Consider the following 12,749-nt stretch of genomic DNA (forward strand, 5'->3'; position numbering starts at 1 on the left):
AGGAAAAACTCCCTAGAAAGGCCAAAACCTAGGAAGAAACCTAGAGAGGAACCAGGCTATGTGGGGTGGCCAGTCCTCTTCTGGCTGTGCCGGGTGGAGATTATAACAGAACATGGCCAAGATGTTCAAATGTTCATAAATGACCAGCATGGTCGAATAATAACAAGGCAGAACAGTTTAAACTGGAGCAGCAGCACAGTCAGGTGGACCGGGGACAGCAAGGAGTCATCATGTCAGGTAGTCCTGGGGCACGGTCCTAGGGCTCAGGTCCTCCGAGAGAGAGAAAGAAAGAGAGAGTTAGAGAGAGCATATGTGGGGTGGCCCATCCTCTTCTGGCTGTGCCGGGTTGAGATTATAGCAGAACATGGCCAAGATGTTCAAATGTTCATAAATGACCAGCATGGTCAAATAATAGTAAGGCAGAACAGTTGAAACTGGAGCAGCAGCATGGCCAGGTGGACTGGGGACAGCAAGGAGTCATCATGTCAGGTAGTCCTGTCATACTGCTTCTCTCAGTCATACTGCTTCTCTCTGTCTGTCCCAGTCATACTACTTCTCTCTGTCTTTCCCAGTCATACTGCTTCTCCCAGTCATACTGCTTCTCTCTGTATGTCTCAGTCATACTGCTTCTCCCAGTTATACTGCTTCTCTCTATCTGTCCCAGTCATACTGCTTCTCTCTGTATGTCTCAGTCATACTGCTTCTCCCAGTTATACTGCTTCTCTCTATCTGTCCCAGTCATACTGCTTCTCTCCGTCTGTCACAGTCATACTGCTTCTCCCAATCATACTGCTTTTCTCTGTCTGTCCCAGTCATACTGCTTCTCTCTGTCTGTGACAGTCATACTGCTTCTCCCAGTCATACTGCTTCTCTCTGTCTGTCAGTCATACTGCTTCTCTCTGTCTATCTCAGTCATCTGCTTCTCTCAGTCATACTGCTTCTCTCTGTCTGTCTCAGTCTTACTGCTTCTCCCAGTCATAATGCTTCTCTCTGTATGTCTCAGTCATACTGCTTCTCCCAGTTATACTGCTTCTCTCTAAAAGTCCCAGTAATACTGCTTCTCTCTGTCTGTCCAAGTCATACTGCTTCTCTCTGTCTGTCACAGTCATACTGCTTCTCCCAATCATACTGCTTCTCTCTGTCTATCTCAGTCATCTGCTTCTCTCAGTCATACTGCTTCTCCAAACCATACTGCTTCTCTCAGTCATACTGCTTCTCTCTGTCTGTCTCAGTCATACTGCTTCTCCCAGTTATACTGCTTCTCTCTTTCTGTCCCAGTCATACTGCTTCTCTTCTCTCTGTCTGTCCTAGTCATACTGCTTCTCTCTGTCTATCTCAGTCATCTGCTTCTCTCAGTCATACTGCTTCTCCCAACTATACTGCTTCTCTCAGTCATACTGCTTCTTTCTCTCTGTCTCAGTCATACTGCTTCTCCCAGTCATACTGCTTCTCTCTGTCTGTCCCAGTCATACTGCTTCTCTCTGTCTGTCTGTCATACTGCTTCTCTCAATTTTACTGCTTCTCTCTGTTTGTCTCAGTCATACTGCTTCTCTCTGTCTGTCCCAGTCATAATGCTTCTTCCAGTCATACTGCTTCTCTCTGTCTGTCTGTCATACTGCTTCTCTCTGTCTGTCGATCATACTGATTCTCTCAGTCATACTGCTTCTCCCTGTCTGTCTCAGTCATACTGCTTCTCTCCATCTGTCATCCATACTGCTTCTCTCAGTCATACTGTTTCTCTCTGTCTATCCCAGTCATACTGCTTCTCTCTGTCTGTCTCAGTCATACTGCTTCTCTCTGTCTGTCTGTCATACTGCTTCTCTCAGTCATACTGCTTCTCTCTGTCTGTCCCAGTCATACTACTTCTCTCTGTCTGTCCCAGTCATACTGCTTCTCTCTGTCTGTCTGTCATACTGCGTCTCTCAGTTATACTGCTTCTCCCAGTCATACTGCTTCTCTCTGTCTGTCCCAGTCATACTGCTTCTCTCTGTCTGTCACTCATACTGCTTCTCTCTGTCTATCTCAGTCATCTGCTTCTCTCAGTCATACTGCTTCTCTCTGTCTGTCTCAGTCTTACTGCTTCTCCCAGTCATAATGCTTCTCTCTGTATGTCTCAGTCATACTGCTTCTCTCAGTTATACTGCTTCTCTCTAAAAGTCCCAGTAATACTGCTTCTCTCTGTCTGTCCAAGTCATACTGCTTCTCTCTGTCTGTCACAGTCATACTGCTTCTCCCAATCATACTGCTTCTCTCTGTCTATCTCAGTCATCTGCTTCTCTCAGTCATACTGCTTCTCCAAACCATACTGCTTCTCTCAGTCATACTGCTTCTCTCTGTCTGTCTCAGTCATACTGCTTCTCCCAGTTATACTGCTTCTCTCTTTCTGTCCCAGTCATACTGCTTCTCTTCTCTCTGTCTGTCCTAGTCATACTGCTTCTCTCTGTCTATCTCAGTCATCTGCTTCTCTCAGTCATACTGCTTCTCTCTGTCTGTCCCAGTCATACTGCTTCTCTCTGTCTGTCTGTCATACTGCTTCTCTCAATTTTACTGCTTCTCTCTGTTTGTCTCAGTCATACTGCTTCTCTCTGTCTGTCCCAGTCATAATGCTTCTTCCAGTCATACTGCTTCTGTCTGTCTGTCATACTGCTTCTCTCTGTCTGTCGATCATACTGATTCTCTCAGTCATACTGCTTCTCCCTGTCTGTCTCAGTCATACTGCTTCTCTCCGTCTGTCATCCATACTGCTTCTCTCAGTCATACTGTTTCTCTCTGTCTATCCCAGTCATACTGCTTCTCTCTGTCTGTCTCAGTCATACTGCTTCTCTCTGTCTGTCTGTCATACTGCTTCTCTCAGTCATACTGCTTCTCTCTGTCTGTCCCAGTCATACTACTTCTCTCTGTCTGTCCCAGTCATACTGCTTCTCTCTGTCTGTCTGTCATACTGCGTCTCTCAGTTATACTGCTTCTCCCAGTCATACTGCTTCTCTCTGTCTGTCCCAGTCATACTGCTTCTCTCTGTCTGTCACTCATACTGCTTCTCTCTGTCTATCTCAGTCATCTGCTTCTCATAGTCATACTGCTTCTCTTAGTCATACTGCTTCTCTCAGTCATACTGCTTCTCCCAGTCATACTTCTTCTCCCTGTCTGTCCCAGTCATACTGCTTCTCTCTGTCTGTCTCTGTCATACTGCTTCTCTCTGTCTGTCACAGTCATACTGCTTCTCCCAGTCATACTGCTTCTCTCTGTCTGTCCCTCTCATACTGCTTCTCTCTGTCTGTCAGTCATACTGCTTCTCTCTGTCTATCTCAGTCATCTGCTTCTTTCAGTCATACTGCTTCTGTCACGCCTTGGTCATTGTATCTTGTGTTTTTGTTATATGTTTGGGTAGGCCAGGGTGTGACATGGGTTTATATGTTGTATTTCGTATTGGGGTTTGTATTAATTGGGAGTGTGTATTATTAGGGGTGTGTCTAGTTAGGCTTGGCTGCCTGAGGCGATTCCTAATTGGAGTCAGCTGATTCTAGTTGTCTCGGATTGGGAACCGTATTTAGGTAGCCTGAGTGCGCGTTGTATTTCGTGGGTGATTGTACCTGTCTTAGTGTTAGTCACCAGATAGGCTGTATTAGTTTCATTCGTTTGTTGTTTTCTTCTTCCGTTATTTCATGTACCGTATTAGCTTTATTAAAAGTCATGAGTAACCTACACGCTGCATTTCGGTCTGACTTTCTACAAACAACAGACGAAGATCATTACAGCTTCTATCTGTCTGTCTCAGTCATACTGCTTCTCCCAGTCATACTGCTTCTCTCTGTATGTCTCAGTCATAATGCTTCTCCCAGTTATACTACTTCTCTCTATCTGGCCCAGTCATTCTGCTTCTCTCTGTTTGTCCCAGTCATACTGCTTCTCTCTGTCTATCTGCTTCTCTCAGTCATACTGCTTCTCCCAGCCATACTGCTTCTCTCAGTCATACTGCTTCTCTCTGTCTGTCTCAGTCATACTGCTTCTCCCAGTCATACTGCTTCTCTCTGTCTGTCTCAGTCATACTGCTTCTCTCTGTCTCTCAGTCATACTGTTTCTCTCTGTTTGTTCCAGTCATACTGCTTCTCTCTGTCTGTCTCAGTCATATTGCTTCTCTCTGTCTGTCTCAGTCATACTGCTTCTCCCAGTCATACTGTTTCTCTCTGTCTGTCAGTCATACTGATTCTCTCAGTCATACTGCTTCTCCCTGTCTGTCTCAGGCATACTGCTTCTCTCCGTCTGTCAGCCATACTGCTTCTCTCAGTCATACTGTTTCTCTCTGTCTGTCCCAGTCATACTGCTTCTCTCTGTCTGTCAGTCATACTGCTTCTCTCAGTCATAATGTTTCTCTCTGTCTGTCCCAGTCATACTGCTTCTCTCTGTCTGTCTGTCATACTGCTTCTCTCTGTCTGTCTGTCATACTGCTTCTCCCAGTCATACTGCTTCTCTCTTGTCTGTCCCAGTCATACTGCTTCTCTCTCTCTCTCTGTCTGTCTGTCTGTCTGTCTGTCTGTCTGTCTGTCTGTCTGTCTGTCTGTCTGTCTGTCTGTCTGTCTGTCTGTCTGTCTGTCTGTCTGTCTGTCTGTCTGTCTGTCTGTCTGTCTGTCTGTCTGTCTGTCTGTCTGTCTGTCTCTGTCTGTCATACTGCTTCTCTCTATCTGTCCCAGTCATACTGCTTCTCTCTGTCTGTTCCAGTCATACTGCTTCTCTCTGTCTGTCTGTCTGTCATACTGCTTCTCTCTGTCATACTGTTTCTCTCTGTCTGTCCCAGTCATACTGCTTCTCTCTGTCTGTCTCAGTCATACTGCCTCTCTCTGTCTGTCCCAGTCATAATGCTTCTTCCAGTCATACTGCTTCTCCCTGTCTGTCTGTCATACTGCTTCTCTCTGTCTGTCGGTCATACTGCTTCTCCCTGTCTGTCTCAGTCATACTGCTTCTCTCCGTCTGTCAGCCATACTGCTTCTCTCAGTCATACTGCTTCTCTCTATCTTTCCCTGTCATACTGCTTCTCTCTGTCTGTTCCAGTCATACTGCTTCTCTCTGTCTGTCTGTCATACTGCTTCTCTCAGTCATGCTGCTTCTCTCTGTCTGTCCCAGTCATACTAATTCTCTCTGTTTGTCCCAGTCATACTGATTCTCTCTGTCTGTCCCAGTCATACTGCTTCTCTCTGTCTGTCTGTCATACTGCTTCTCTCAGTCATACTGCTTCTCTCTGTCTGTCCCAGTCATACTAATTCTCTCTGTCTGTCTCAGTCATACTGCTTCTCTCTGTCTGTCCCAGTCATACTGCTTCTCCCAGTCATAATGCTTCTCTCTGTCTGTCTGTCTGTCATACTGATTATCTCAGTCATACTGATTCTCCCTGTCTGTCTGTCATACTGCTTCTCTCTGTCTGTCAGTCATACTGCTTCTCCCTATCTGTCTGTCATACTGCTTCTCTCTGTCTGTCTGTCATACTGCTTCTCTCAGTCATACTGCTTCTCTCAGTCATACTGTTACTCTCTGTCTGTCAGTCATACTGCTTCTCTCTGTCTATCTCAGTCATCTGCTTCTCTCAGTCATACTGCTTCTCTCTGTCTGTCTCAGTCTTACTGCTTCTCCCAGTCATACTGCTTCTCCCTATCTGTCTGTCATACTGCTTCTCTCTGTCTGTTCCAGTCATACTGTTACTCTCTGTCTGTCCCAGTCATACTGCTTCTCCGTCATACTGCTTCTCTCAGTCATACTGTTTCTCTCTGTCTGTCCCAGCCATACTGCTTCTCTCTGTCTGTCTGTCTGTCATACTGCTTCTCTGTCATACTGCTTCTCTCTTTCTGTCCCAGTCATACTGCTTCTCTCTATCTGTCCCAGTCATACTGCTTCTCTCTCTGTCTGTCTGTCTGTCTGTCTGTCTGTCTGTCTGTCTGTCTGTCTGTCTGTCTGTCTGTCTGTCTGTCTGTCTGTCTGTCTGTCTGTCTGTCTGTCTGTCCCAGTCATACTGCTTCTCTCTGTCTGTTCCAGTCACACTGCTTCTGTCTGTGCTTCACACTGGTCTGTCTGTCATACTGCTTCTTTCAGTCATACTGTTTCTCTCTGTCTGTCCCAGTCATACTGCTTCTCTCTGTCTGTCTGTCATACTGATTCTCTCAGTCATACTGCTTCTCTCTATCTGTCCCAGTCATACTGCTTCTCTCTGTCTGTTCCAGTCACACTGCTTCTGTCTGTGCTTCACACTGGTCTGTCTGTCATACTGCTTCTCTCAGTCATACTGTTTCTCTCTGTCTGTCCCAGTCATACTGCTTCTCTCTGTCTGTCCCAGTCATACTGCTTCTCTCTATCTGTCCCAGTCATACTGCTTCTCTCTGTCTGTTCCAGTCACACTGCTTCTGTCCGTGCTTCACACTGGTCTGTCTGTCATACTGCTTCTCTCAGTCATACTGCTTCTCTCTATCTGTCCCAGTCATACTGCTTCTGTCTGTCTGTCTGTCTGTCTGTCTGTCTGTCTGTCTGTCTGTCTGTCTGTCTGTCTGTCTGTCTGTCTGTCTGTCTGTCTGTCTGTCTGTCTGTCTGTCTGTCTGTCTGTCTGTCTGTCTGTCTGTCTGTCTGTCTGTCTGTCTGTCATACTGCTTCTCTCAGTCATACTGTTTCTCTCTGTCTGTCCCAGTCATACTGCTTCTCTCTGTCTGTCAGTCATACTGCTTCTCTCAGTCATACTGCTTCTCTCTATCTGTCCCAGTCATACTGCTTCTCTCTGTCTGTTCCAGTCATACTGATTCTCTCTGTCTGTCCCAGTCATACTGCTTCTCTCTGTCTGTCTTAGTCATACTGCTTCTCTCTGTCTCAGTGCCAATTCTTTGTGAAGTCACTGTATATCTGCCTCTTCAGCTTCTGTTTGTGTTGTTCTACAAGCTGAGGGTTCATACTACACGCTGCATCTTCAGCCGAGAATTCAGCCGAGATAAACACAGATATACTATCAGTTTGTTTCTCTCTCTACTTTCTCTCTCTCTCAACTCTCTCTCTCTCTCTCTCTCTCTCTCTCTCTCTCTCTCTCTCTCTCTCTCTCTCTCTCTCTCTCTCTCTCTCTCTACTGTTAATCTCTCTCTACTGTCTCTCTCTCTCATTCTCTCTCATTCTCTCTCATTCTCTCTCATTCTCTCTCATTCTCTCTCTCTCTCTCTCTCTCTCTCTCTCTCTCTCTCTCTCTCTCTCTCTCTCTCTCTCTCTCTGTCTCTCTCTCTCTCTCTCTCATTCTCTCTCTCTCTCTACTGTCTCTTTCTTTCTCTCTCTCTTTCTCTCTCTCTCTCTCTCTCTCTCTATCAGTTTATTACTTTTCCTAAATTTAAGCCACAGACAAACATCCCCCTCCTAACTGAGAGTGATGTAATGTGCAGCTAGCTGAGAGAGGGAGGGAGGGATGGAGAAAGAGAATGAGAAAGGAAGAGAGGGAGGGAGTAGGGTGCCATTTAAGACGCAGACAGTTTTCATCCTACAGAGGTTACAGGGCTAGAGGGCTACAGGGCTAGAGGTTACAGGGCTAGAGGGCTACAGGGCTAGAGGGTACAGGGCTAGAGGGCTACAGGGCTACAGGACTAGAGGGCTACAGGACTAGAGGGCTACAGGACTAGAGGGTGACAGGGCTAGAGGGCTACAGGGCTAGAGCGCTACAGTGCTAGAGGGCTACAGGACTACAGGGTTACAGGACTAGAGGGCTACAAGACCAGAGGGCTACAGGACTAGAGGGCTACAGGGCTAGAGGTTACAGTGCTACAGGACTAGAGGGCTACAGGGCTAGAGGCTAGAGGGCTAGTGGGCTACAGAACTAGAGGGCTACAGGGCTAGAGGGCTACAGGGCTAGAGGGCTACAGGGCTAGAGGGCTACAGGGCTAGAGGGCTACAGGAATATAGGGCTACAGAGCTAGAGGACTAGAGGGCTACAGGACTAGAAGACTAGAGGGCTAGAGGGCTACAGGACTAGAGGGCTAGGGGGCAGCAGGACTAGAGGGCTAGAGCGATACAGGGCTAGAGGGCTACAGAACTAGAGGGCTACAGGACTAGAGGGCTCGAGGGCTGCAGGACTAGAGGGCTAGAGGGCTGCAGGACTAGAGGGCTAGAGGGCAACAGGACTAGAGGGCTACAGGACTAGAGGGCTACAGGGCTACATGACTCAAGGGCTACAGGACTACAGGGCTAGAGGGCTAGAGGGCTATAGGACTAGAGGGCTACATGGCTAGAGGGATAGAGGGCTACAGGGCTAGAGGGCTACAGGGCTAGAGGGCTACAGGGGTAGAGGGCTACAGGGCTAGACGGCTAGAGGGCTACAGGGCTAGAGGGCTACAGGGCTAGGAGGCTAGAGGGCTACAGAGCTACAGGCCTACAGGACTAGAGGGCAAGAGGGCTACAGGGCTAGATGGCTACAGGGCTAGAGGGCTAGGGGGCTGCAGGACTAGAGGGCTACAGGGGTAGAGGGCTGCAGGACTAGAGGGCTACAGGTCTAGAGGGTTACAGGGCTAGAGGGCTGCAGGACTAGAGGGCTACAGGGCTAGAGGGCTACAGGACTATAGGGCTACAGGGCTAGACGGCTAGAGGGCTAGAGGGCTACAGGGCTAGAGGGCTAGGGGGCTAGGGGGCTAGAGGGCTACAGAGCTACAGGCCTACAGGACTAGAGGGCTAGAGGGCTAGAGGGATACAGGACTAGAGGGCTAGGGGGCTGCAGGACTAGAGGGCTACATGGCTACAGGGCTAGAGGGCTGCAGGACTAGAGGGATAGAGGGCTAGGCTACAGGGGCTTCAGGGCTGGAGGGCTACGGAGCTACAGGGCTACAGTGCTACAGGGCTAGAGGGCTGCAGGGCTAGAGGGCTACAGTTCTAGAGGGCTACAGGGCTACAGGGCTAGAGGGCTACAGGACTATAGGGCTACAGGGCTAGAGGGCTACGGAGCTACAGGGCTACAGGTCTAGAGGGCTACCGGGCTAAAGGGCTACAGGGCTAGAGGGCTGCAGGACTAGAGGTTTACAGGGCTAGAGGGCTACAGGGCTAGAGGGCTGCAGTGCTAGAGGGCTACAGGGCTACAGGGCTACATGGCTACAGGGCTACATGGCTAAAGGGCTATAGGGCTGCAGGACTAGAGGGCTACAGGACTAGAGGGATACAGGGCTACAGGGCTACAGGTCTAGAGGGCTACCGGGCTAGAGGGCTACAGGTGCTAGAGGGCTGCAGGACTAGAGGGCTACAGGGCTAGAGGGCTACAGGGCTAGAGGGGTACAGGACTAGAGGGCTACAGGGCTAGAGGGCTGCAGGACTAGAGGGCTACAGGGCTAGACGGCTAGAGGGCTACAGGGCTACAGGGCTAGACGGCAAGAGGGCTAGACGGCTAGAGGGCTACAGGGCTATAGGGCTACAGGGCTAGAGGTCTACGGAGCTACAGGGCTACAGTGCTAGAGTGCTACAGGGCTAGAGGGCTACAGGGTTAGAAGCTACAGGGCTACAGGGCTAGAAGCTACAGGTCTAGAAGCTACAGGGCTACAGGGCTAGAGGGCTACAGGACTAGAGGGCTAGACGGCTAGAGGGCTACAGGGCTAGAGGGCTACAGGGATACAGGACTAGAGGGCTAGGCGGCTGCAGGATTAGAGGGCTACATGGCTACAGGGCTACAGGGCTACAGGACTAGAGGGATAGAGGGCTAGGGGGCTGCAGGATTAGAGGGCTACATGGCTACAGGGCTACAGGGCTACAGGACTAGAGGGATAGAGGGCTAGGCTACAGGGCTATAGGGCTTCAGGGCTGGAGGGCTACGGAGCTACAGGGCTACAGGGCTTCAGGGCTGGAGGGCTACAGAGCTACAGGGCTACAGTGCTACAGGGCTAGAGGGATGCAGGGCTAGAGGGCTACAGGACTAGAGGGATAGAGGGCTAGGCTACAGGGCTAGAGGGCTAGAGGGCTACAGGGCTATAGGGCTAGAGGGCTACGGAGCTACAGGGCTACAGGTCTAGAGGGCTACCGGGCTAAAGGGCTACAGGGCTAGAGGGCTGCAGGACTAGAGGTTTACAGGGCTAGAGGGCTACAGGGCTAGAGGGCTGCAGTGCTAGAGGGCTACAGGGCTACAGGGCTACAGGGCTACATGGCTACAGGGCTAAAGGGCTATAGGGCTGCAGGACTAGAGGGCTACAGGACTAGAGGGATACAGGGCTACAGGGCTACAGGTCTAGAGGGCTATCGGGCTAGAGGGCTACAGGTGCTAGAGGGCTGCAGTGCTAGAGGGCTACAGGGCTACAGGGCTAGAGGGCTGCAGTGCTAGAGGGCTACAGGGCTACAGGGCTACATGGCTACAGGGCTACAGGGCTACATGGCTAAAGGGCTATAGGGCTGCAGGACTAGATGGCTACAGGACTAGAGGGATACAGGGCTAAAGGGCTACAGGTCTAGAGGGCTATCGGGCTAGAGGGCTACAGGTGCTAGAGGGCTAGAGGGCTACAGGGCTAGAAGCTACAGGGCTACAGGGCTAGAAGCTACAGGTCTAGAAGCTACAGGGCTACAGGGCTAGAAGCTACAAGGCTACAGGGCTAGAAGCTACAGGGCTTGAAGCTACATGGCTACAGGGCTAGAAGCTACAGGGCTACAGGGCTAGAAGCTACAGGGCTACAGGGCCCGAAGCTACCGGGCTACAGGGCTACAGGGCTAGAAGCTACAGGTCTACAGTGCTAGAGGACCTCGGAGCTAGAGGGCTAGAGGCTATTGGGCTACAAGGCAACAGTATACTTGAGCTGTACACTGCCCTGTTAATGCAAAACACAGAATCTATGAATTTGGTAAAAAATCTTTCAACTGTTGAAATGGGCAGTTATATTATCTGATTAATGTGGTATTTAGTTTCTTGACACAAGAACGAGCCAGTTGATCAGAAATACATGTCTGTCTAGACAGAAAAAGACTTTGAAGTCAGATTTTGCATTACAAAAAACAACATTGCGTTTATCCTTTTTGTAGAGCAGTATACTAGACCTACCCTAACCCTGCCAGGGCTGCAGACAACACATCCTCTCTCTCACTGGAGTGTGTCTACAATACACCTCTCTGTACCCAGAGCTGTAGTCAGTGTGTGTACAGTAGAGCTACCCTAACCCTGCCAGGGCTGCAGAATGTGCTGAGGCAGGAGTGGGTCAGGGAGGAAAGAAAAACACGAGTGTTAAGACAACACAGCCTCTCTCTCACTGGAGTGTCTACAATACACCTCTCTGTACCCAGAGCTGTCTGTCTGTCTGTCTGTCTGTCTGTCTGTCTGTCTGTCTGTCTGTCTGTCTGTCTGTCTGTCTGTCTGTCTGTCTGTCTGTCTGTGTCTGTCTGTCTGTCTGTCTGTCTGTCTGTCTGTCTGTCTGTCTGTCTGTCTGTCTGTCTGTGTCTGTCTGTCTGTCTGTCTGTCTGTCTGTCTGTCTGTCTGTCTGTCTGTCTGTCTGTCTGTCTGTCTGTCTGTCTGTCTGTCTGTCTGTCTGTCTGTCTGTCTGTCTGTCTGTCTGTCTGTCTGTCTGTCTGTCTGTGTCTGTCTGTCTGTCTGTCTGTCTGTCTGTGTCTGTCTGTCTGTCTGTCTGTCTGTCTGTCTGTCTGTCTGTCTGTCTGTCTGTCTGTCTGTCTGTCTGTCTGTGTCTGTCTGTCTGTCTGTCTGTCTGTCTGTCTGTCTGTCTGTCTGTCTGTCTGTCTGTCTGTCTGTCTGTCTGTCTGTCTGTCTGTCTGTCTGTCCCTACCAAACAGTGTAAGTTTCAGGGTTGTGAGTGTGTGGCGAGTTTGCACGTGTATATGTGTGCTTTTCTGGGCTCTTGTAGTTCTGCACTCTTGAACATTCCAATTCCTCTGACTTATACAAACAGTCAGCTTGGTGCTGAGGCCACACACAGATAGACAGACATACAGACAGACGGCGCCGGAGAAGAAGACAGACATTTTACGAGCCGATTGTGTTTTTAATTAGTTTATTTGCGTTGTTTGTAACTGTTTCTTTTCGCCGAAAATGACTTGTGGACATCAGGACTGCGATTACTCACCACGGACTAGAATAATCCTTTTTTCCATTCATGACTCTGACGAGCCCTACGATCCCCGATCCCCGTGATCTGTGTGAAGAGGAGTCGGAGTAAGAGGGCACGAAGGTCAGGCTGCCTTGTGAGAATTCGTAGGCTATCTAATAAACCCCCACTTTACTCCATTCTGCTAGTAAATGTGCAATATTCGGAGAATGAAAACGACGAGTTCCGCGTAAGATTAAACTACCAACGGGACATTAAAAACTGTAACATCTTATGCTTCACGGAGTCGCGGCTGAACGACGACAACATCAACATACAGCTGGCTGGTTATACGCTGTACCGGCAGGATGGAACAGTGGTGTCTGGTTATACGATGTACCGGCAGGATGGAACAGTGGTGTCTGGTTATACGATGTACCGGCAGGATAGAACAGTGGTGTCTGGTTATACGATGTACCGGCAGGATAGAACAGTGGTGTCTGGTTATACGCTGTACCGGCAGGATAGAACAGTGGTGTCTGGTTATACGATGTACCGGCAGGATAGAACTGTGGTGTCTGGTTATACGCTGTACCGGCAGGATAGAACAGTGGTGTCTGGTTATACGATGTACCGGCAGGATGGAACAGTGGTGTCTGGTTATACGATGTACCGGCAGGATGGAACAGTGGTATCTGGTTATACGCTGTACCGGCAGGATAGAATAATATAATAGAACAGTGGTGTCTGGTT

At 49.4% G+C, this 12,749-nt stretch overlaps 1 protein-coding gene across 7 annotated transcripts in view; it reads left to right on the plus strand.

Moving 5' to 3' along the window:
• fgfr3 (fibroblast growth factor receptor 3) overlaps positions 1 to 12,749 on the plus strand; it is a 228,699-nt gene that overhangs the window by 35,126 nt on the left and 180,824 nt on the right. The window contains exon 1 of one of the 7 annotated variants that reach the window (XM_046367626.1): positions 11,930 to 12,140. The exons of the other annotated variants lie outside the window; for them this stretch is intronic. The gene's annotated coding sequence lies outside the window, so the exon portion shown is untranslated. Of the gene's footprint in view, positions 1 to 11,929; positions 12,141 to 12,749 lie in introns of those variants that run through there. 7 annotated transcript variants of the gene reach the window in all.

This window comes from Oncorhynchus gorbuscha, linkage group LG10 (genome assembly GCF_021184085.1).
Source record: "Oncorhynchus gorbuscha isolate QuinsamMale2020 ecotype Even-year linkage group LG10, OgorEven_v1.0, whole genome shotgun sequence".
Taxonomy (NCBI): domain Eukaryota; kingdom Metazoa; phylum Chordata; class Actinopteri; order Salmoniformes; family Salmonidae; genus Oncorhynchus; species Oncorhynchus gorbuscha.